The sequence below is a fragment of the Erpetoichthys calabaricus genome, chromosome 8 (genome assembly GCF_900747795.2).
Source record: "Erpetoichthys calabaricus chromosome 8, fErpCal1.3, whole genome shotgun sequence".
Taxonomy (NCBI): domain Eukaryota; kingdom Metazoa; phylum Chordata; class Cladistia; order Polypteriformes; family Polypteridae; genus Erpetoichthys; species Erpetoichthys calabaricus.
In genome coordinates this window covers 174,402,890-174,428,528 of record NC_041401.2, presented here as the reverse complement: position 1 = coordinate 174,428,528, position 25,639 = coordinate 174,402,890, and the positions used below count along the sequence as shown (strand labels likewise).

Genomic DNA, 25,639 nt, shown 5'->3' with positions numbered 1-25,639 from the left:
ACAGATGCGCTTTAGCACTCCAGTTGAGCTCTACTGAATCAGTTCGTTCACGCTCGCAAATCGATTCCCGTGATTCACTGAAACGAGTTGTTCAAAATGAACGAATAGTTTGCAAATCACCCTCCATTAGAATTTATTTTTGATATTTTGACCCTATTTTTGGACTTCTCGATTTACCTTTTTGACTTTGCTATTTGGTTTCTATGTTAGGACTGACTTTTTCCTTACAAGCTTTGCTCAGTATCTGACTCACATGTCATCTACCAATCCTTAATTACAAAGAAATACCTCTTCCATTTACTCATCCTGTCGATAAATGAGGTTTCGACCACAAAAACCAAGCATATTACTAATGATGGTTTATTGTATTGGATAGCACAGTGGTCAGTCTGTAGCAGACGGGTTCAAATCCCCAGCCGTTTACTGTCTCTGTGTGGAGTCTGCATGTGCTTCCTGAGTCTGTGTGGGTTTTCACTGATTAGTGAAGAACCCCCCAAGAACATACTTTGGACACCAGAGGGCACACACAACAGACAGAGGCACAAGTCCCAGCACAACACAGCCTTTATTTCAGTGGGGCTCGCTTGTCCCTCACTCCCCACAGTAGCACAGTACAAATAAGAACCAGTAAACTCCAAATCCTCCCTCAAGCTTCGTCCTGCACCTCCCGACTCTGGCTGTCTGAATGGAGAGAGGCGGCCCCTTTCATAGAGCACCTGGCAGTGCTCCAGGTGTTCCACAATCTCCTCCCGTGTGTAGAGGCAGCCCTGCAGAGGAGGACTCAGCCGTTCTCCATGCTCCCCTTGGTGGTTGCCACAGACTCCAGCCGGGTTGAGCACTCCATGCTCTAAACCTGTGTCCTGTAGCAAGCCAGGGGGGCTGCCCTTTGTTGTCCTGGTAGAGGTATTGTTCTGTGAAAGCTCACCCCGGTCCTTTCATTGCAGAGGCATCCTGGCCGGGTAAGAATCCCAGCTTTTGGTTATAATACATATTAGCATAATAGTAACCTCTAAATTGAAGTAAGTGTGGTTTTGTCCATCTGTTTGCCCTGCACCGCAAGTCAGCAAAGTGGGTGCAAATATTGGATGAATAGATGCCAAAAAGAGTGTAAGGTCAAACTGGCCAATCTGAACTTGGCCAGTTTGAGTTAATGTGCCCTGACCGGCCTAACTACCTTGCCTTTCTGCTACTAGATGATCTGTCCATTTGATTAGATTTGGTATGTGTGTGAGTGTGTGCGAGTTCCGGTTTATCAGGCCACACTCCCCTATGACACATGACTCACCTTGGGAGTGCCATCATGTATCCCTCTGAGAATGCCTGTCAGCCCGGCACCGGCCTAGTTTCCATTCCCACTCACCTCTCCTTGGCTACCGTTGCACGGGGGTGGAGGCCTACAGAAACCTGTTTTGTTTTTTTTGAAGGTGCCGAGGAGGAGGAGAGCAAACAAAAAAAAAAAACCTCCGTACCTTTGGAGTTTTGAAATCAGTGACATCACACAGAGACATTCCAGAAGAGCCCAGCAGATTGTGGAGCAGGAGCTGACACGTTGGCGTGCTGCTTTCCTGCATTCCTTCCAGTTAGTTCAAAGGGTGAGGTTAAGTTGGGTTTTTACTTTGGGGAGGATCCTTGACGTGAGGAGCCATTAATTAAAAGCAGGATCTGAGCAGAGCTTGTTGAACAGGAAAGGGGAAGTGCTGCTGAGAGTTTGAGAAGAACTGACGTTTGGCATTCAGAAGACAACGAGAGTTCTTTTGCAGAATGAATTGGTGTGCGCACGCACGACTGTTCTGGAGCTCTGCGAGAAATGGGCACACAGTGCTGAGCGTACCATTCACTTCCTGCCTGTCGCCACATGGTGATCAAGGGGGCTCAGAGGAGCTCCTTTCTCGCTTATACCCAAATCTTGTGTTCAGCCTCAGCAGTGCAGCAACACACTGAACTGGAATATCTGCAGCACTCAGTGCCTTTAATATAAAACCCATTACATGAGTAAGGGTGGGGTTACTGACCAGTGACTTCCATTTTTATTAAGGCAGGACTGGAAATTAACTGGTGGGCAACCGCCATTCTCCTAATAAATGGCGAGAACTACGACAAATTGACTTGCAAACAGGTTCTCATTATAGCTGTGCCAAATATGAACTGGATCTTGTCTGCCATTCTTATTATGTCATAGCTGATATACACTTACTGAGGACGTCCCAAATTACACATGAACCTTCCTTCGTTACAGGCCGGCGATGGTCATTGTGATTGTAGTATCATCAAAAATGAATTTGCTAATGGCCACCATTTCTCATTATGGCATTACAGAAAATGAAATGACCGATGTCTGCCATTCACTTTATGTCGTAACTGAAAATGAACGTACTGAGGATGTCCATTCTTATTATCACATTGCCGAAGTGAACTGACGGTCATTATCATTGTAGCACCACCAAAAACAAATTTACTAGTGACAACCCTTTCTCATTATGGCATTACAGAAATTGAAATGACCGATGTCTGCCATTCTCATGTCGTAACTGAAAAGGATTGAGGACGTTCTTATTACAGCATTACCAAAGTGTGAGCAGGCCAGTGACTGCCATTGTCATTGTAACATCACCAAAAATGAATTTGTCAATGACCACCTATAACAAACCCTGGACAGACCGCCGGACCATCTCAGTTGATGATACTGTAGGTCCTTGATGAAAACGTTCTGTTTATGTGAATGTCCTTATCTCATTTAATTATATCTGATGGTCTGAAAGATAACAAGGTATAGGAAGGTTCACGTGTAATTTGGCAAGAATTTACTGCCATCCTGGTCCCCTCATACAGACGAGTACTCCCAGGAAAGCAATGCCGTGTATTTGGATGCCATTTTTGATGTTGCTCACCCCACCAACTAACAACATTCTTTCTGGCAAATTGTCACCTGTGGCAGTGAACTGGTGCCCTTTTCTTGGCCAGCATTTCCCTGGCATCTTTACTGATGGGTGACTGGATGTTCGCCCTTAAACACTTGTGTCTCTCAGGATGCTTAATGCTGTCAGTGCCTTCAGCAACTATAGAAAAAATGTGGACGTGAGCATCAGTAGGCTTTGTGCCCAACGAACCAAGTTACCGAGCTATTGTATAACATTTCAATAATTATTTACTGCTCTGATGCTGAACTTTCTGATCATAAGGAAGGTCATTATGATAGCAATTGACAAGAAGTTTTCATAGCTAATTACGGTATTTGAGGGTTCCTCTCGAGTGCCTCTTACTCTTGCACGATTTGCCTCAAAAACTAATCAGCACATCATCATCTCATAACAGGCTTAAGTTTTTGGTTTGTTATTTTTCCGTCCAGCCATTTTAGCTCTGGACCATCCTCAAGAAACTGTGATACACACACACTCACACACCCATCATCGAGATATTGATGTTTTCATTATCAGGGGACCCTAAAACATTGAGCTCTGTCGAAAACTGGAGATTGAAATTTTTGATGAACCTAAAGCTTTTACTTCTCCCCCATAGACAGTAGGTTATAGTGGGGTTAGGGCACAAAGCAAAAATGGCTAGTGAAGCTGGAAGACGTGGAGACATTACATCCCTGTCATCCTTGGATGTTGGTGTTCATCACTTTCTGCCAGTACGGGAGCCATTTGCTTCAGCAGAATTTTCATTTCACTATTTCTGTTCAGTTTTTCGATGCAAATTGCAGCCCACAGGAACGCCAGTAAGACTCTACTGCTACCTTAGAGCCTGTCTATCAATGTTACAATAAAAACAATAATGCATTCGCTGAGTCAAAGAGAACAATGCACTGCTTGTAAGGCCTCCTTCCCTAAACAGACATGATGATGGAGTTGATTAGCTTTCCAAAGAATGCTATCCCAGCCAGAAGTCAGTGTCAGCAGGTGTACTTTGTAAATTCAACCGTCCATCTATTTTCTGGACCCACTTTATTTCTTATAGGATGTAAGATAAGAAACGGGAGAGAAATTGTGAAGCTCTGGAGACTAACCGGGTACCATACATAACCAAATTGTGGACGTCTCACATCCTCTGGGGCCTATGGTGAAGAGCTTCCTGAGACAATCTCTCCTTCTCATTGTACTTTCCTATATGGAGGTCTGTGGTCTCTGGATGTGGGTTCCCAATTGAATGATGACTTCCGGTGCAGCAGTTTCCTAAATAGACATCATGGCAGAAGAGGCGGGACTTCTAGGGGGAAGCTGGTAGTGATGTCAGAGTTCATCTAGGGATTTATCCTCCTCCGATGTGTGGGGGAGAAAGAACAAAGTGTGAACAGCCGTCATCCCTCAGACGTTTGGGTCTGGCGGGTTTATTTATTTACAGTATTTATTTTTTTATAATTTGGCATTGATTCCTTATTTCTATTGACCTTCTATGACATAGACCAGGGGTCTCCAACACATCGCTCATGAGCTACTGGCAGCTCGAAACCCCTTTCCAAGTAGCTCGCCAAAGGGTTAATGAATCCTACATAAATTTGAAAACTTGATTAGTCAAATTAGGGGTGGGCGATCTTTCCAAAAAATCACATCACGATCCTTTTAATACAAAATCACGATCCACAATCTGAATTGCAATCTACCTTTTCAATGTGGCATACGCTTAAGAGAATATCCGGAGTCAAACTCATCAAAACGTAAGTAACACTTTATTTTAAAAATTAAACAAAGTTGAATTCAATTGGTCTCTTGTTCGCTAGCTAAGCCGAGTTAAGGAACACGAGTGAGTGAGGAAGGCCCCCATCCCCTCGGCCCACTGTGTGTTTTTTGGATTCGTGCAAATACATCGGTACTGCAAGTGAACTGTGATACATAGAGAAATGAGAGAAGTCACAAAATCAAGCAAATTATAGAAAAAAAAACCAATCTAAATCAGTTAAGTAGTTCTCTCGTGAAAAGCAGACAGACATACAGAAAGAGAGACATTGGATTTTATACTGTATATTATATATTAGTAAACCTTCAAAATAATGTGCAGTTAAAGTCTCAACAGCATTCTCAGCATTTCTGGAGCTTAGTAGAGCCAGATAACTATAAGAATCTTCACCAAGCAGCTCTGAAAATGTCTGCTTTGTTTGGTCTCCATACCTCTGTGAGTCTGACATGAATGTCATGAAATCAAAGTTCAGAACAAGACTGACAGACAGATGAACATTTAAATGACTCCATAAGAGTGAACCTCAGTGGCTCCACTCCACCAGACACCTGCCTCTCTTGTTGACTCCATGCTAGTCCCAGTCATCTCACTAACTAAAAAACCACTCACAGATGTGACTGGACCTGCGAATAAAGTGACACAGTGACATGTGACAAAATGACAAATGAAGAAGTCATATCTGTGGATTTGGAATTGCATTGTTTTGTTTTGACAGCATTCATATTTTAATGAGATACACTAGAAATACATACAGACATACAAAATGCACTTGTAGGTGAACTAAATATTGTTTGTGATGTTTTAATGCAAAATGTCAGTTGTGGACACGAACATTTTGTAAATGTTCAGGCAAAACAAGCTTATTCAGTTTATTTAGGTTGAAATAAGCTATGAGAATAAACGTTAGAAAACATGAGTAGCTCTCGGCCATTTTCATTTTGTAAAAGTAGCTCTCAGGTGAAAAAAGTTTGGAGACCCCTGGCTTAGAACTATGCAGAACACATTTTTGTTGTTTTGTCATTTTCCTATTGCTAATATTTTTCACAATATTATTTCCTGTTGACATGCCCCTATTTTGTGGATCTCGATTGTTGGCCATTCTTTCGGAAGTGCTGTCACGTGACATCATCTGTGACTCGCTGCTGCTAGCTGTCCAAGGTCGTGGATAAATCTGAAGCAAACGTTGCAGTGTGAGTCAGCATTCTGAACTGCAGCGCTCACGTCCAGATCTTTCATCAGGGTGACTTGGATGCAAACCCTTGGGGCCAAATCATTTTTTCCCCTTGCTCTGAATAATTTTTATGGAATAATGGAATCATAATGAATTTTTTAACTTTCATTTTATACAATTATTTTGTATTTGGAAGAGTTATAATACTTGACAATGTTATTTGGAATGTTTCCACAACACCATTTTGTTTCCTCGTAGTCGTCCCCATTTTGGGTGGGATTCAGAGTCAGGTTTCTTCTCTATTTTTGTTCATTTATATTAATGTTTCTTTTGATTATTATGCACATTATTTTTTGTGCTTATTTGTAACTAGAGAATGCCTTGGTTATGTCCAATGTGTTTTGTGGGTTGCTCCTCCCCCAAGAGGCAGGGCCACCTGCCAGGAACTGCCCTCCAGATGATATATTGGAGGGCCTCCTTAGTTCCTGATGGCTCATTTCGAATGCGTTAGGGAGTGGAGTGTTTGCTTGTGTGTTTCTATTGTGCTTTTTTGTGATTTCATGGATTTTTTAACCTGTTTTTGACTTTGTTTGGGATTCTGTACTGGGGTTGTGTTTGCTGTGGGTTGCCTTGCCTTTTTGGGCAAATCCTTGTGCGCTCTTAGGAGATTCTTAGACTACAGAGCATTTTTGTTAAAATAAATTTTATTTTATAAGATTCTTCTAGGCCCCCTTTTGTATCTAGTTGGGTTTTGGATGATGATGAGGCCATCATGCGGAAGTGTTTTTGAGATTCCTGTGCTTTTGGGACACCCGACACATGAGCTACCTCTGCTATGACATGTCAATCAGGGCATTGTATTTGCACCAGCATGGCGTGTTAGACAGTGTCGGAAGATTCTGATAAATAACCATAACAAAATCCTCTTGATTCTGAAGATTTTCAGTGGTAGTTTGGAGCTTTTTGTAACAGCCTCACCAAAGCAGTATTTAGTTCAACATTTTGTGGTGTAACAATTGGTTTTCGGTCTCCTCGGGTGTTTTGTCCCCGCTAATATTTTGACTACTCGACTACCAATTTTCAAGTCCTGAACCCAAAATCTTTGTTTTCCAGGGTTTTGGGTTGGGCCTTGTGTGTGCTCACTACCAGGACACGGACAGGCCAGTGTCTAAAGAGATGAGAGATGACAAGGTAGTGCCTTATTGTGGTACTGTCATGGAGAAGATGGCAGGCCACTCCACCTGATAGGCCGGGATAAGACTGTGGAGAGAGGCTTGTAGGCTACTTGTGTTGAACCTGCTCTTTTGTACTTTGTGTTCTCCCTGTGGTCCTCCCTTCCCTTTTTCTTATTTTTGTTTAATTAGGGCTCATGTTTTTGCCTCTTGTGATTTGCTGAAGGTGCAGAAAGCCCTAACTTATCCCAAGGGCCATTATAAATGTATCAGAAATTCTATTTATTTTACAGGACTTTTCAAGGTGAGAATGGCTTTAACCACCAGGGGGTGCCACTGAGCCCCAAACCTCATACACAGTAACAACTAATACAATTCTGGCCTTTCTTTATCCCAAGCACCCTTACAATAATCACCCATCAAATGATCAATAATTAAATACAATAATTCTGTTAATTCTTCCTACTTCCTTCCTCCAAGAGTTTCACCCTCTGCCTTCTGACTCTGAATCTCCGACATGAGATGGCAGGCTCCTTTTCAAGCTAGACCAGTGCCACACCATGTCTTCTTGAAGCACTTCTGGGTCATATGGAGGTCCTCCCCGCTACTGCGCCCTCTATCTGCACCCAGTGACCCTGACAGGGCTGGACTTCTTGACTACAACTCCCAAGCACCCCTGCGGGTGTCCCAACTTGGATGCCACAAGAGGACCACTGCCACCTGCTGTATGGGGGATGTAACTGCTCCCAGCTTTTGCTTTTCCAACAGTTGCTGTATTTTATTCCGGCCAGGCATGAAGTCGTTTCCTTGTACAACTGGCCAGCTTGTCTGTCCTTCCATCCTGGCTTCCTGTTCCAACAAGAAATTATCCTCCATCCTGGCCACGATCCCCGTCCATCTTCTGAATGCAAAGTAAGGAATTTTTAGCTCATTATTTCAAAATACAAGTGACAATAAAAGTGAAAAAAGCACAGCTAGCCCAGTGCAGACATCACATGCAGACATGACAGTATGCAGCATCATGATAATACACTCAAATGGTAAGAAGAAAGGACCACAGGTAGGGCTTATTGAGTTTAAAGCGGCATAGAAGATGGATGGCTGCGTGTGAAGTGGCGTCCAAGATGGTTGTAAGTGCAGCCCTCGCCATGTAATCCGCCTCGCTGAATCGCCACGCTCTACACAGAACAGAGAGCTCAGTGAGCTCATACCGCATTACGGGGCACAGTGGGGCTGACAATGGCCGGAGCTGAAGGTGTGTTCTGCTGCCGCATTGTTCTCGCTCAAGAATAGATTTCATTGAGTCTTTAGCTGGAGTTTCATGGGTGTATGAGCAAGTCAGCAATACAAAGCGGCTTAACGAGAAAAAGGCCGCCGAGAGTTTAGCGATTCTTTTGAAACCATTAGCTCAACAAAAGCTTTCATCCGCTTCTTTTTTTTTTTTGTTCTTCTTATATATTAATTGCATGAGGTCACAGAAGGTGAGGGGAAAGTAATTTTCAATTCATGTCCCTTTGCTTTTATGGACTGTTTAAGGCCTAGCGAAACAGAAAGTTGAAACCTTGGAGTGTTTTCTGTCCTAAATGGTGGTATTTCTTAGTGTTTTTTTTTTTAAATTAAAGCTTTAGAGGTACCTGCTCCAAAAAATTGTGCTCTAAATCAAGATAGCCATTAAGTTGAATTTAGTTACATTGTAATAGATTAGAGCTACCTTTCCAGCAGGGGGTCTCAGTGTGTATTTAATCGATCATTGACCCTACAAACTCACAGCTGGCAGTCATAACCCAACATTTTCAACAGTCGCTTAATCCAATCTCTTTTGGGAGCTGCGGCCCATCCCACCAGCATTGATTACAAGGCAGTGGAGAGGGTACCAGGTGATCGCAGTGCTCACACTGGACATGTATCAGATCAAACATTAGAACATTAGAACAATCGAGATGAGAACAGGCCATTCAGCCCAACAAAGCTCGCCAGTCCTATCCACTTATTTCTTCCAAAAAACATCAAGTCGAGTTTTTAAAATCCCTAACATCCTACTGTCCTACACACTACTTGATAGCTTGTTCCAAATGTCTGCGGTTCTTTGTGTGAAGAAAAACTTCCTAATGTTTGTGTGAAGTTTACCCTTTACTGTCTCGATCCACTGGACTAATTCACTTCATAATTTTAAACACTTCAATCATGTCGCCTCGTAATCTTCTTTTACTTAAACTGTAAAGGCTCAGCTCTTTTAATCTTTCCTCATAGCTCATCCCCTGTTGCCCTGGACTCAGCCTAGCTGCCCTTCTCTGGACATTTTCTAGTGCTGTTATGTCCTTTTTGTAGCCTGGAGACCAAAACTGCACCCAGTACTCCAGATGAGGCCTCACCAGTGTGTTATTAAGGTTAAGCAGAACCTCCTGTGTAGGGATGGGAATTGATAAGATTTTCACGATTCCGATTCCATTTTCGATTCTGTTTAACAATTCGATTCTTTATCGATTCTCCTATCGATTCTTATTTTTAAAAAAGGAGAACACACAGGTCGATTAGCTTAGAACTTTGTTTTATATCTTATCTTTGAACAAGACAGAAATTTAGAATTAGACTGACCTTACCAACCCAACAGTGAGATCTTAAGAGATTCACAGCCTACGGCTCCTCGATGGGGTGCCACGGGGTCCCCAGAAAAAAATTTTAAATGTAAAATAATAATAAAATAAATATTCTTCTGTAGCAACAACAAAGTATAACATAAATAATTCTGTGGCAATTACACAAGAATGTCCAGTAACATTTACACTCTCCTTTTTAAAAGTATATATGAGCTGAGCACTCAAAAATAAAACTACATCAGCCAGCAACAAATACAATCAACTCAAGTCCAATGGAACTGTGCACTGTGCAATTCTGCAACCATCAACTATGGAGAATTAACAATTCTTTTGCAGAAATATAAGCATATCTGCTTTTTCAGGAAGGAATTTTTACTTTTCCCCGCCTCTGTGAAAGGAGAAGCTACCGGTAGACTGCAGCGAGAACTGCCAGCATCTAAGCCAGCCAGACTCTGTCTGTCTCTTTCGTCATGGTCATCTAAATGCAATGCACAGTAATAGCAGGTTTTGCAATAAGGCAAATCGCGCTAACATAATATGCAATGTTAGTTGATTAGTTACCTGCCGTATTAACGGGAGAGGACGTGCAAACGTTACCGCTGCTGCTGGGTTGAGATTCACTAGTCTGGAGCGGATCAAAAACACGACATTCATTTAAGGTTATCGCGTGAGCAAATGCTTTTGCATATTCGTAGTGTTTCCTCCCTTTAATGAAATATCTACTTTGCAAGTATTGCAAGTTGCCCTGTTGTCATCCTTTCTCGTAAAGTATAACCAAACTTTTGAGTGTTTGTGCCGCTTAGGCGCCATGTTTCCTGCTGGGTAAATGACGCTACGCAACGTGGTGACGTCATTCGAGGCGACTGGAATCGATAGGGGAATCGTTTGCAAAAATGGCAAACAATTCCATGGAATTGAAACAGTGGGAACCGGTTCTCAACAAGAACCGGTTTTCGATTCCCATCCCTACTCCTGTGACTTGTACTCCACACATCAGGGCGCTATATAACCTGACATTCTGTTTGCCTTCTTAATGGCTTCTAAACACTGTCAGGAAATCGATAGCTTAGAGTCCACTATGACTCCTAAATCCTTCTCATGAGGTGTACTCTTGATTTTCCGACCACCCATTGTGTATTCAAACCAAACATTTTTACTTCCTATGTATAATTCTTTACATTTACAGTACTGACATTAGTTTTTATCTGCTGCAAATCTGCCCAAGCCTGTATGCTATCCAAGTCCATCTGTAATGATATAATGGATTCCAAAATATCTGCTAATCCACCTATCTTGGTATCGTCTACAAAATTAACCAGCTTGTTACTTATATTCCTATCTAAATTATTTCTATATATTAAATATAGCAGGGGCCCTAGCACTGACCCCTGTGGAACACCACTCTTAACATCAGCCAATTCTGATGAGGTTCCTCGCACCGTCACCCTCTGCTTCCTGTGTTTGAGCCAATTCTGCACCCATCTAAAAACATCACCCTGAACTCCCTGTTCTTTTAGTTTGATGCCCAGCCTCTCATGTGGCACCTTATCAAATGCAAAGTACCCAGAGAACAATCCATACAAACAAAGGGAGAACATGCATATTCCGTGGATAAAGGCTAGGTGGGGGATTTGAACCTCAGAAGATGAATCACTTTCTGTTTTATATAGCACCCTTCACAGAGTCCACCATTACCAGGTACCTTAGAAAGCAAGCAAGATTACATTCATTGTAAAAAAAAAAAATATACATGATAAAGTACAAAGACACACTCAGAATTGACCACACCATTAGAGATGGCACTAAACATGACAGTACAGTAGAGTCAGACCTGAAGGTTTAAATCAGAGAATATACTCAGGAGGCATATTATTAGGAACACTTTACTAGTACAACCAGGGTAAGACCTCCAAAGAGCCTCGGTTCTTCATTGCACAAGGTGTCGGAAGCATTCCTTTGAGATTCGGCTCCATGTCGACATGACTGCGATCACACAAGTTCTCCATATTTGTCATTCTTCTCTCCTACAACATGCCAAAGGTGTTCTATTGGAGTCAGGTCTGGTGACTGGGAAGGCCACTGAAGTACACTGAACTTACTGTCACGTTCGTGAAGAGTAGTGTGAGGCGACTTTTGCTTTGTGATGTGCTGCATTATCAGGTTGGAAGTAGACATTACAAGATGGGGAAAATTGTGGGATGCACATGAGAATAGACAGTGGAAATGCAAGTGATGATGATTGATTGGTATTAACAGGTCCAAAGTGTGCCAAGAAAACATTCTTCACACCATTAAGCCACCACCACCACACACCAGAACTGGCAGGCTGGGTGCTTGGATTCATGCTGTTGGCACCAAATTCTGAACCTACCATCTGTGTGCCTCAGCAGAAACTGAGACTCATCACACCAGGCTGTGGCTGTTCAGTTTCCAGCTCCTCAGTTTTGGTGACCCTCTGTGCCCACTGCAGCCTTGGCTTTCTGTTCTCGTTTGACAGGAGTGGAACTCAGCGTGGTCTTCTGTTGTTGTAGCCCATCTGCTTCAAGGTCAGACGTGTTGTGTGTTCTGAGATGCTTTTCTGCTCACCACAGTTGCACAGAGTGGCCATCTGAGTTACTGTAGACCTTTCTGTCTGCTTGAGCCACTCTGGCCATTCTCCACTGACCTCTCTCATCAACTGCCGCTTACTGGATGTGTTTTGTTTTCCGCCACCATTCTGTATAAACTCTAGAAACTGTTGTGTGTGAAAATCCCAGCATAAAAAAGTGAAAAGAAGACGACATGCCACCCCACCATAAAGATGTTTCAGCATGATGGCAGTGACTTGACAGTTCACGAATGAAATGGTAAGTCAACTTCTCCCACCACGCCACCGTTGCTACACTCACTTTCTGGAGCTGCACCAGTGCCAGGACTGGCCACCCTTCTGCAATGTACCCGACAGCTGCCACAGCACCACGCCACTCTTTTTGTCTTTTCTGCTGACTTGACTGTTGTATGTGGAGAGGAAACCCTTTTGCATTCCAATTCCTATTAAATGTGGTTATGGCTGACGGGAACGCCTCCGCTTCTGAATCCGGGGGATAACGAAATAGCATCTGTAATTAAGTAAGGAAGTAAAGTCTAGTTGTGCATTTTAAAAATTACTTTTGATTTGTTTAATGTCAGAAATACTTCATAATTTTTATGCTTAATTTAAAAAGCAATACCTGAACCCAGTGAGTAGTGAGCACCTTGTGTTGTTAGCAAAAATACCTGCTGTGTCAAGTTCTGCATTTTGTTAAATAACGGGTTATTTCTTATCCCTTAGGATCATCTGAGGGAACGACAGGCTTGATAGAAAATTTGGGATGCCAACCCGGCTGTCTCCGTTTACTTAAATGAAAGAACAAAAACGAACACTCAATGGTGTTAAAACAGATCAGAACTGCTCGACAAAATATTGAGCTACTGAGAAGCTCCTTCTCTCTGATCACTTGGTCATGAAGTGACACCTCCTTCCTGGCAGTCTTTCTTTTATGGCTCAGGGACTGTAAGAAGGCGGAGTCAGTTACCCTCACTGGGCAGTTACTTCAAACTGTGGAGGAAAAAGGAAGACAAGATAGTTGGTGGCAGCGTGCTGTCTCTGTCCGGAGTGAAACTACACACCTGGTCACCATGTGATATGCATGCATGACAACACAGTCAAAAACAGTGTATGTTATGAGTAAGAAATTCAGACTCTAGTAAAATAACTTTTATTAAAATAACCAGTAACGGCGCACTGCACGATAACGCATTCCTAGTTCTCATCCTCTTTCTCTGTACGTTTAGCATTCTTTTGCTCAGAGTTTGATGTGTTTGCTGCTTCCTGAGCAGCTCTTCTTTTCTCCACCCTAGCGGCCCGCTTCTTCTCTTCTTTCATCGGCATCTTGTCGTATTAAAACTGATTAAGTCGGTGTTTGTGTTGCAATTACTTTGTACGTTCTCTTTAATTTGTCACTTAAGCTGGCATTTAAGTCTTCAATCTGCCTGTAGAATGATTTAAGATATGAAGAGGTAGGGATGAGAATGGCGCCATACGCATGCGCCACACGGCTGCCCTGCTGCGCACTGCCGAGAGTTGATTCTACAATAAAATAAAATAAAAAGAGTAATAAAAATCATCACCTGAAAGCAGATAGTAGGCATCACGTAGTATATGTGTACCAAATTTCAGGTCAATAGGTCAAACGGTTTGCGAGCTAAGTGCAATATAAATAAAATTTATTATTATTATTATTATTACAGGTGATTTCAAATCCTGGACAGACAAACGGACAGCCACAGTAGCGTATTACCGTATATACCCGCGTATAAGTCGGGCCTTGAAACCCGTAAAATTGATCATAAAATCAGACCCTGACTTATACACCTGTTCAAAAATACGACACTTAATTTTTTTTTCTCTTCTTGCCTCCTCCAATCTCACACCAGTTTCTCGGACACATTGAATTTTGTTGCAGCAGCACAGTTACCAGTTTCTTTCACCACTTCAACGACTTTTAATTTAAAATCAGCTTCATATTTTCTTCTATCTCTTCTATCTCGGCAGTGCGCAGCAGGGCAGCCGTGTGGCGCATGCGTACGGCGCCATTCTCATCCCTACCTCTTCATATCTTAAATCATTCTACAGGCAGATTGAAGACTTAAATGCCAGCTTAAGTGACAAATTAAAGAGAACGTACAAAGTAATTGCAACACAAACACCGACTTAATCAGTTTTAATACGAAAAGAGGACGGAGTGGTGGCTCTGAGGCTAGGGATATGCCCTGGCAATCGGAAGGTTGCCGGTTCGAATCCCGTAAATGCCAAAAGGTACTCTGCTCTGTTGGGCCCTTCAGCAAGGCCCTTAACCTGCAATTGCTGAGCGCTTTGAGTAATGAGAAAAGCGCTATATAAATGCAAAGAATTATTATTATTATTATTCTGATCGAACGCTCCATTGTAGATAAGGGATGCTCTTACGATAAAGGTGTATGAGGGTGTGAGATACAAAAAACACACAACAGTGCAATCGTCGCTTCAGAATAGTTCGGGTATTACCGTGTGGTCACGTAGGCACAATACATAGAAAATAAAGGCTCTGTGCTCCGTGGTTACTCTCTCAGGTGGGCGTTAGCATATCGTAATCTCTTGGACCCACAGTGTGAGTTTTCCGCATTTGACTTATATGGCCGATATTATAAAATACCGTAAATTATACGGTAAAATTAAGCCCTGACTTATCCGCAGGAGAACTTAAACATGAGTATATATGGTATATAAGAAGATACATGGACTGATTTTAAAATTGTGTATTACTCTTGTCACATGTGCGCATTGGAGGCAGCTATAGGGCCTGAATAAGAGTAATTCCACGCCAGACCAGGGGGAGGCAGAGTACACAGACTCTTTATCTCACTTCTCTGCAGACCAGTTACGGGAAATTGTGCCTGGCCTTGATGATGTCACTTCCAGTTCAGGGCACATTGATGACTTCACTTCTGGCCCCATTGATGATGTCACGTCCGACCCTGAAGCCATTGATGATGTCACTTCCGGTCCCCACTGATGATGTCACTTCCTGTCCCGGCCCTGATGACACCACTTTCGGTTCCGGCCCCATTGATGACACCATTTCTTCTGCCTGCCTTTAAAACCGCCATCTTGACGATCTCAAATCAGTTCTGTGTTGGACTCAAACCTGTACACATTTGTACAACTAATTTATCCATTTTCAGCCAGGAATATCATATGGGGTGGCTGCCCCAAACCCTTTTTTTTTTTTTATCTCCTTTATTTGTGTGTCGTTGACAGACTTTAAGGCACACAGGAGGTATAATAGCACCACCAGCAAATAGGGTTTTGTTCAGAAATGTGAGTTCAAACACAAGCATGCTAGCCTGCAGGAAAAGTCAACTCTGTAGGGGGGACCTGACATATTGTCACGGTACACTGGGGGACCTTGGAGCAATCAAGGTTGAGAACCACTGCTCTATTATATTTGACAGTGAGGCAGGCACTACATTTTTCCTAAATATTACTCTGCTCAGAAACGTCCCCTTGGCTCTGTACGTTGAGCTGAATTTGACCGAATTTAATGCAATAAGCAATAAGCCTGGAAGGCCTAAGTCATCCTCCATGTGACCACACACGTTTACCCAGCACGTCAAGGCTTGCATGTGGCAGTCAGAAGCCCAAGTGCACAATATCAACTTTATGACATGATGTGGCTCTGACCCAGAGGTTTATAAGCAGTCGGCTTTCTAATTAGCAGTGCACGAGGCCATCTAACGCCTTTAGTAGCGGAGTGTGGCCATTTCTCCGGGGCACAGGTAAGGTTAGGTGCTGGAGAGCCGGCGTGGAGTGGATGTTTGCCCCACTTTCGCTTTTTACATATTTTCAGCGTCAGAATGGGTTTAATGAGGACGTGCAGCTGCTAGGAATTGTGGTTAAGTCTGCTGACCTGGGCCAGCTGTTAAGAGGTCAAGGGGTGTTGGCCCCTTTTGAAATCAGATCAGACGTTATTTATTTTTGTGGTTGGCTCCCCCCCCGATCATTTCTCAGTCCTGATTCACCACGTTGCAGGTGTAACTGAACAGGTGACAAAACTGCAGGTGGCAAGCCTTTGCTTGTACTGACTCGGCTCACTCCCATTGTTCAGACCACCACGTGCCAATCCCATCCTTCTTCTTCTTCTTCTTCGTTCCCTGCTATTATTTTAAATATTTTACAGTTATTTTCAGGAAGTGACTTTTAGAATTGTTAGAATATGTTGGGTAACAAAATCATTTCAATTAGGCAGCCCTCAGGCTCATTGTCCCTGTGACTTTCATCTGTGATCCACCTGTCAGCAGACCTGACGTGTAAAATGAGGCAGAGCAGCCAGCCTGCATGATGAGTTGCCTGGTTGATGAGATGGAAAATGGTGGCACGTGGCAGGGTAAGGGACGGGCATAAGCCTGAGAGAGAGAAAAAGGAAAGCAACTCTGACAGTGGGGCTACAAATCAACCAGTGTAGTAAGAAGGGCACCACCAGGAACTGGTAAGATTTAGGAATGTATTGGGTACCCAATACCTGATTGGGTATCAGAACGAAAGAGCGACAGAGAGAGAGTGAGGAGGATGGCATTATTCTGGGTGTGGAGTTACCTTTGGTTACTATTCTTAAGGGAATTAATGACAAGTGCCAACCAGCATGGCCAGCAGATTTAGGACATGGACTGGCTCTCATCCCCACCAGATTAGATGTATCCTTACCCTGCCAGAAGGCCTTCATGAATGGATGGATGGGCCTGGGAAGCTGTCATAATCTATGGCTTGAGTGGATGGATGTTTATCCCAGCTGGGGATGGTTGATGCTCCTTTATAATAGAAGGATGAAGGTCTAAAATGATACCCCACATGCTTATGTTTGCAATTTGTCATTTTTAGTTTTCTTGGAGTAGCTGTTAGTGGGCTAGGACCACCAGTAAAGAACCAATTATCAAACATACAATACTTATGATCGGCAACCTCGAAAGAGAATAGAACGACCATCCTCATGCTTCTATTACCGACCCCCAGGAGTAAATTTGACCCCCTAGTATCCCATTAGGTGGTGAACCCTGGGGTCAGTTGATGCGGTCTGTGGTCATTTCTGCTGAAGAACCGTATTGGTTTATTCCTTATCATAAGGGAGTAATTTTCTGCACAAAATATGGTCCAGGAATGGGCTAAAGACTAGAGATTTTCAGGTCTAGTGGGTGCAAAATAGAGGGAACCCCAAAAAGCTTGACTTCCTGCGTGACTAGACACCACGTCATATGTGGGGGTTTTCTCATACCAGTGAGCTAGAACGTGTCCACCAAAAAATACTGGAGTGATTTCAAAGTGTTCATGAGGTGTGGGCTTAATGACGATCCTTGATGGGCAGTGGCGTGGCTCGAGTTCGTGCCACTCTGGGCGGGCAGTACTTCAATTTGCCGCCCACCAACATATCTGAATATGTTAACATATTTAAATAGAAAATTAAAATGACGTATAGAGAAAAATTAAGATAAATTTTGCAGAGTTATTCATATACAGAGAAACAGCAATAATTTTTCACATATAATTATTATTAAAGACTGATAAGCCATGTTCTAAGTTTTAGTTTAATATAATTACACTGTGAATACCAGAAGCAGTGTAGTGTACAAGTGATAGGTGGGGATGTTTTCTGCGCAGAGCAAAACGCATTCGGATTGATAAAGAAACGATATTCTAAATTGTTTATCTGCCTAGATCTTATTATCGGTGTAACGTTTATGTTTATTTCTGTTATTGCCTCATAAATTTCAACTGCTGTGTCTGATGCCGTCACAGAAGGACAGTCTGAAAATTATTTTTGAAGCATTTGTGGATAAAAATCAGAGAATTTTACTTTTTTTCATTCATGAGTGATATTTTTCTGAACCCTGCTGCTTACTGTTGTGTTTTTACACTTAAACCAACAGTATAATAGTAAGTCAATAAAGACAGACACAAATACAGCAATTACCAAACTTCCACCATTTTATGTATAAAACAAGTTCCGGCTGTAAAGTGCACCTTAATACCAGGGTGAAGGCACATCACACATTCAATGCAATTATTTGAAACATTAAATAGACCTTATATTTACTATTAAATTCTTACATATACATAACATTTCATCCCACCCAGCTTGGATGTGTAACAGTATTTTTTTTTTTTTTTATATATATCATATCTACAAAACACTTGGCATGGATACAAAACATGAATATAAAGACAGCTAAAGCATACTATATAAAAGTGCACCATTTATTACGGTGTACTGAAACATTTATGTATGGCGAAATGCAGCTTACAAAAGCTAACAGACTCTTAAGTACTTTGTACATTAATATCGACTACAAGTTCAACCTTTCAGGAGGTTTACGAATCCTCTCAGGATAGCGTCTTTCTTGTGTAGGTGGAGCAGACATTTGAGATGAGGTTGATTCAGCAGATTTTTGAGGCTGAGATTCACCAGCAGCAAGGGATGAATCAGGTGTCAAGAAGGTAAACTCATTTGAGTTCTGAGAAATGATCAGCTCCTCAGCCTTGTCTTGTGATGTGTCTTCCTGAGCTTGTGCATCTAGAAGCTGGTCGATATGTCTGCGCCAGACTGTATCATGCCCCACCTGCACTGTGTATGTCAGTGGACCAGTCTTTGACACAATCTTACCAGGTTGCCATTTCTGATTTGAGTGTCGGTAGTCTCTAGCAAGCACTTTATGTCCAACCTCAAATATTCTAAGCTTGCGTTGTTTTTGGTCTTGGAAGCACTGCTTCTTTTGCACATGTATACACAAATCAGGTTTTAGCAGATCTAAGCGTGATCTCAAGCTTCTTCCCAGGAAAAGCATTGCTGGAGTCTGACCTGTGGTTGAGTGAGCTGTGTGTAAAAACACAACAGAATTGGCGACGAGGATGGGATTTTCTCAGCGTGCTTTGCTACAACCTTATTGAGGCTGCACTGTGAAGTCACTTTTCTCTTAAATTCTAAGGCGTCTTTTTCCGCCATTTCCATTGAAATCGCTATTTCCTATGCGCGCTGTAATGTTAAATCTTTTTCTGTGAGGAGCCGTTTCTGTATGCTCTCGTTGTGAAGCCCGCACACGAGTCGATCTCTTAGCACGTCGGACAAGCCCTCGCCAAAATGACAGTGCTCTGCAAGCCGCCTTAGCTCAGCAATATAGTCTGCAATTGACTCGTGTTGCTGCTGGTCCCGTTTATGAAAGCGAAACCGATCAGCAATAATCATCGGCTTTGGGTTCAAATGTGCTTGCAATACATCCACAATATCTTTAAATGATTTTTCTGTGGGTTTCAATGGTGCCACTAGACTGCGCAACAGATTATAAGTTTTCGGATCCATTACACTTAAAAGCACAGCCACCTTTCTCTCATTCCCGATATCGTTTGCGAGGCAGTACTGCTCAAGTCTCTCAGTGTAAGTAGCTCATTCCTCCTCGGTGCTGTCAAAAGCAGCCATTTGTCCTACACATCCTTACATCTTGTTTCAAATTCTTAAGATTTTCTTTACTCACTTCTGTGTTTTATCCGTATGTCTTCTGGCAGGCCCAGGGTGTGCTCTTCAGTATGCCACGAAGCACATAGAAAACATGGAAATTCACTCAATGCAAGGTGGAGAAGCTCAGTTTGCTTTGAACAGTCAGCATGCGGCAGGTTTATTTTTTTTTTCTCGTCGCCAATTCTGTTGTGTTTTTACACTTAAACCAACAGTATAATAGTAAGTTAATAAAGACAGACACAAATACAGCAATTACCAAACTTCCACCATTTTATGTATAAAACAAGTTCCGGCTGTAACGTGCACCTTAATACCAGGGCGCAGGCACATCACACATTCAATGCAATTATTTGAAACATTAAATAGACCTTATATTTAGTATTAAATTCTTACATATACATAACACTTACACACAAATTGTACTGAGCCTTTTTGTCAATAATGCTGCCCCCAGAAATGTGCTGGCTCTGCCCACCCCTAGCTATGCCACTGTTGATGGGCATTTCCATCCATCCATTTTTGTTACGTGCTTATTCAGGATAGGACCACAAGCGACCTAGCACCTGTCCCAGCAATCATCGGGCACAAGGCAGAAACAGAACTTGGAGAGAGCACCAGCCCTTGGGAGTTTCCATCCATCCATTATTAAACCTGCTTAGTCCAGTTCAGGGGGATGCGACCAGGAGACCATTTCTGCACAATTGAACACAATGCCGGGACCTGCCCTGGGTCAGGTGCCAGCACCACAGGATTGTGATGTAACCTCACATTCTCAAATCCTCTAAATCTAAATCTGAAGGCTATCCTGACATCACTAGAGGCAAGGCAGGAATCCATCTTAGTGAGAACACCAGTCCACCACAAGGCCCTCAGCACACGGACTTACAGAGAGAATGTGCAGACTTCACGCACATAACAGCAGGGCATGAGATTTGAATTTAGGACACTGGAGCTGTGAGGCAGCACCCATACTACTGACATCTGCAACAGAGAATGAACTTAACTAGGCAGTGTGACTTCCTGGTGTCTAAAACTTTAAACCATCAGCTACAAAGTCACTGGTTCAACACCCACTGCCAACTCACTGGGTGACCCTGAGCCAACCATTTAACCTGTCGGCCCTCCAGCTCCAGCAATATGGGAACAGTGGAGCCTTGGAATGAAGTTCAGTATAGAAAGGTGCCAAATGAAATAAAGGGGGAAGGCAGTGTCGCCCTCAAGTGGCTAAATGGCTGTACTACAAACTTTAAGGTAGGGGATACCCGCCTTACATGGCAGGAAATGCACTGGTACACTAGTCCCGTAATATGTAAGTAATTACTCCCCCATTAATTCAATTGTGAGAGAAAAAACACTAAATAGAAATGTCATTTATTTTTCATTTAACCCATTAGGAAAAAATGTATCTAATTTAGTAATCCATTCCAACACTTGTTTTAATACCAAAAGGGTTGATGTTCTAATGGGAAAAAAACTGGTAAGTGATCTGGTTGTCGAAAATGATTATACAATTTAGTCTGCCTATTCTGGTTCTCCATTAATCAGAGATATTGAATGCATCTTGCCTACACTGTGTTTTTAGTTTCCCCTATATAAAGCATTTTACACTTCCTACACTACATCCCATAAATGCAGTTCACGGTGTTAAGAGTTAAATTCTGGAAGATCGGCCATTCAACAGTTGCAGATTTGGTGTCAGCTACTCACTGTAAGGTTACTCTGGACAAGTCACTTTACCTGTTAAGTTGCAGAACTTTGGTATCAATTACACAAATACATTTCAGATAGAAGGGATAACCTTACATGTTAATTCAGTTCTGGGTCACATTGTTGGGCCAGACCATTGCAGCGCACACTCACACAGACACATCTTAGCTCAGACACTATAGATACAGCTTTCAGGTAGCGTGAGCCCACAGGCTGGACGGTCAGACACAAGAGTTAGTTTAAAGAGATCGGGTAGAAGCAGGAACCAACCATGGACTGGGCCAGCAGGCCATTGCAGGCCCACCCCTCACACACAGCCACAACAGGGCGGCCGATTTACAATCATCAACCACCCCGACATTGACATCCTCAAGGATAAGGAGAAGGAGGATGTGCTGACAGACAAAGGCCAGGATTTAACCCTAGGGTGCTGGATCTGTGAGATAGCCACCGTCTCACATTGCTAAAATGTTAAAGGAGTTAGACAATTCAGTTCGGGTGCAGGCGTTAACAAAACACGGAAATGCCAATGCAATTCCCTCTGGTCTGCCCTGGTGCTTGGCCGGATGCTCTAAGTGTAATTTACGTTGTGGATGCCACTTTTTGTCATTTTGTTCAAATTACCACACTGCTGTTTAGCAAACCGTGATGCCGGGGGGTGCGAAACACCCATCTTGTATTGCATACCGCATTAGTTTGTCTTTTAAAATCAGATATCTTGTTGAGTGCTAAGATATTCTAGTTTAGAAAAAAAATAATCAACGTATCTAAAGCCAGTAAAGTTGGCATGAGGATTCCAGACCATTCCGTAAGGCCATTGACCCCCTTTAGACCTGCCCGTGCGCACATACATCGCTATTGTAATGCAATGCACCTTGAGAGCACCTTCTTCAAGATGGTTAGTGCTACTGCCTCATGGATGTGCCTTCTTGGGTTTGAATTACTGCTGTGGAGTTTGCATGTTGTTCCCGTGTAGGATGGAGGCTCCGTTTTTTTTTCTCCCGCATTCCCAGACTGGCAAACCAAAACTGGTCCGGTTTGTGGATGTTTGCTTGACTGGGCCTTGTGATGCCCTTCCATCCCATCCAGGGTGTTTCCCACCTCACACCCGATGCTGCTCGGTTATTTCCCGCCATATTCCGGTTTAAGCAGGTTTGCGGATGTCATGTCGTAAAATAACCGTTGATTGAGTGACAACAAGAAAGCTGAACGCCACAAGGTCCTGGCTGAGGTTTAATGTGCTCCACAAAATGAGGAGCTCCACGAGAATAAAGAGACCACGAGCCATTGTGTTAAGTGCAGGGCAGTCTACTATTATTTCAGAGACCTTTCATCAGGCCTGAAAGACATTTCCAGACGCTTTGAGGCAGTCTGAATCAGCTGCGTCCCTCGGTGTGCTTAAAAGTAGCAGGGATTACTGGCGAGTCCCCGCGCCCGTAGGAGATTAGATGTAATAGTTACCTCCTCCTTCAGGTGAGGCCTATCAGATCAATGAATGCTTGACATAATTGCTGTTTACTGTGCCAGTATACTCCCTCTGGCAGAGAAACCAGACAGACCAGTTCCTCCAACGAAAAAGCAGTTCCTAACTTTCATTCTATTTATAGCAGTTTGACGGTTAGGAGCAGGCAGCTGTGCTGTAAATGTGACGTCAGTCACCCGGCCTTTGTTTTATATGGCGCCCTCATCACACCTACGCTGGCGACTAGGTGGCAGGCATAGTGGTGCAGCAGTTACTGTGCGCCCCTGAGCAGGTCAGCTTTTCCAGGGGTAAAAAGTCTTTCTGAAAAAAGTGTGAGGTGTCCGTGCTCACCATAGTGAACGCCGTCACAAGGTCTATGTAAAGGACAGACACAGAGTAGGCACATTACCAAGGACCCTTAGTCCCCATCATAGTTTAATTGCAACAGAAACGCACTAAACCAGAGTATGGTTTTTCTCCTCACTGCCATCAACTGATCAGACCGGGATCTCACCTATCATGACTTTGACCCAAGTTTATTGGTCTCTCTGTTTGGTATTGGGTGGCACAATGGCGCCCTGACAACTCTAACATCCTGGGAATGAATCATAGCCTAGGAAGTGTCCATGTTACACTACTAGAGTGAGGGAGGGAGGGAGGGAGGGAAGGAAGGAAAGAAGGAAGTAAGGTCACATACACCCCTTCCCTGGCAACGATTTTCTCTGATGGCTGTGGCCTGTTTCACCAAGATGATGCGCCCTGCCACACTACAAAATTTGTTCAAGAATGCTTTGAGGAGCATGATGAAGAGTTCAAGGTGTCGACTTGGCCTCCAGATTCCCCAGATCTCAATCCTAATGACGGAAACTGTGGAATGTGCTGGAAAAACCAAGCCTGATCCATATTTACTGCTACTGGCTTGGTGGTTGATACCACAGGACACCTTCAGAGGTCACAATGGTTTCAGATCTGTTTTGTGGGACCCATACAATATTAGGCAGGTGGTTTTAATGTTGTGGCTGATTGATGTATATGAAATGATGGAGCTTGTGTCTGTCTGTCATGTGATTGATTACTCGCGAACCATTGGGGGTAGAACCTTGGTCTTACTCGAAAGCTTGTGACGTGATATACACTGGTGAAGCAAAAAATGTGGGTAACGGCAGCTTTCACCAAATTATCAGGATTTGTGTCTTTCTTATGGAAAACGTCTCGAGAGGATGACATGGAAGAAAGGAAAAAAACAGCACCAACATGTGCTGAGCCTGAAGCACATTGCAGAAGCAATTCCTCTAAGAAAAAGAGGAATGACAGCAGGCACATATGGTGTAGCAACGTGCTGGCACTCATGGACCACTGGGGCTAGAACCTCGATCCAGGTCTTAATCGAAAGCTTATGATGTGATATGGTCTGCAAAAATCAAGAAATTGGACCTTGTGGCCACCTCAGAAAAATAAAGGGATCGGCAAAGTGACATGGCAGAAAGAAAAGTGGCACCATCACCTGCTGAGCAGTCTTACTGGGGAGCGCAAACGTTTTATTGTAATTAAAGCTCAATAACTCGCCAGGCCATCAACAAGATTCACAATCAGGTGTAAGTACGGCACCGTGTTTATTGATCATCGACTAGGATGAAGAACTCTGTAATGAGAAGAAGGAAGAAAGAGCGGTGACGTCTGTGAAGTTGTACTTTTTCATGGCGAAAACAAAACACTGTCTTGCCAAAATGGAAGAGTTCGGCTTGCTCTACATGGACAAACTTTGAGGTACAGAGGGCTACGTCATTCCTGGTTACGTTTATTTTGTGAAATTCTTTGACTCTTTTATACATACATGTGCTGTTTGTAATTTTCCCTTTTCCTTCAAAAACTAAGTTGAAATTAATTTTGTAACATTGAAAACAATTTTCCATTCTTTAATGTACTGATTCCCTGCTATTGTTCTGATCTCTCTTGCATTATGCCTTACATTTCTATACTATTATTAATGTAATTTATATACAATTTATTAACCTTTTGCACTCTTTCCTTTTCTAAATTAGCTTTCATGTGAACTGCTTCTTCATGTCATTTTATGCTGCATAGACAAATAGACAAATAATTAAATGAATTTACAATGGACTGATGTCCTGTCCAGGTTCCATTCCTGCCCTGTGCCCAGCGCTGCTAGGACAGGCCCTTGAACTGGACTGAGTGACTTTGACATGGTTCTTATTAGATTTCTCTTTATGTAACACACAGGGTGGCCCTGTCATCTAATGCCCTGCGCTTAAATTCAATACTTGGGAGTATCGCCTGTGTGGGCCTTGCATGTTCTCCTTTTGCCTGCATGGTTTTTGTTTTTTTTTTCCCCACATCACATAAAGACATCTGAGTGTTATGATTGCAGTAAACTCAAAAATTAGGCTGCAAGACTCCAGATATGGCCTAGAAACAAAAACAGCCTGGCCCCAAAATCAAGAGGCAGGCGTTTGGCCTGCACAAGCCCAACAGAAAATGGGGAATGCTTTTGAAATTTAAAAAAAAAAAAACTTAGTTATTAAAGGATCAATAACTTCATTAAATGTTACATTACTCAGTTGCCTTGTTTTTGTAATGAAATGGAACTTTCACAAATCTGATTAAAGTTTTGGTTTCAGTGGGTAAAAAGCAGGGACCAAGCCTGTGTGGAGAATCAGTCTGTTGGATCGTACCATTAGTATTCTTATTAAAAATTAAATATCACGCCTTTCATCTCTCTTAATTTCATAAACCACATAAACAGAGTACACCATCAGTATCCCACTAATCTAGTG

At 42.8% G+C, this 25,639-nt stretch overlaps 1 protein-coding gene across 4 annotated transcripts in view; it reads left to right on the top strand.

Annotated features, from left to right (window-relative positions):
• Nucleotides 1-25,639, top strand: part of ttll10 (tubulin tyrosine ligase-like family, member 10) — a 328,948-nt gene that overhangs the window by 188,954 nt on the left and 114,355 nt on the right. The window lies entirely within an intron of this gene.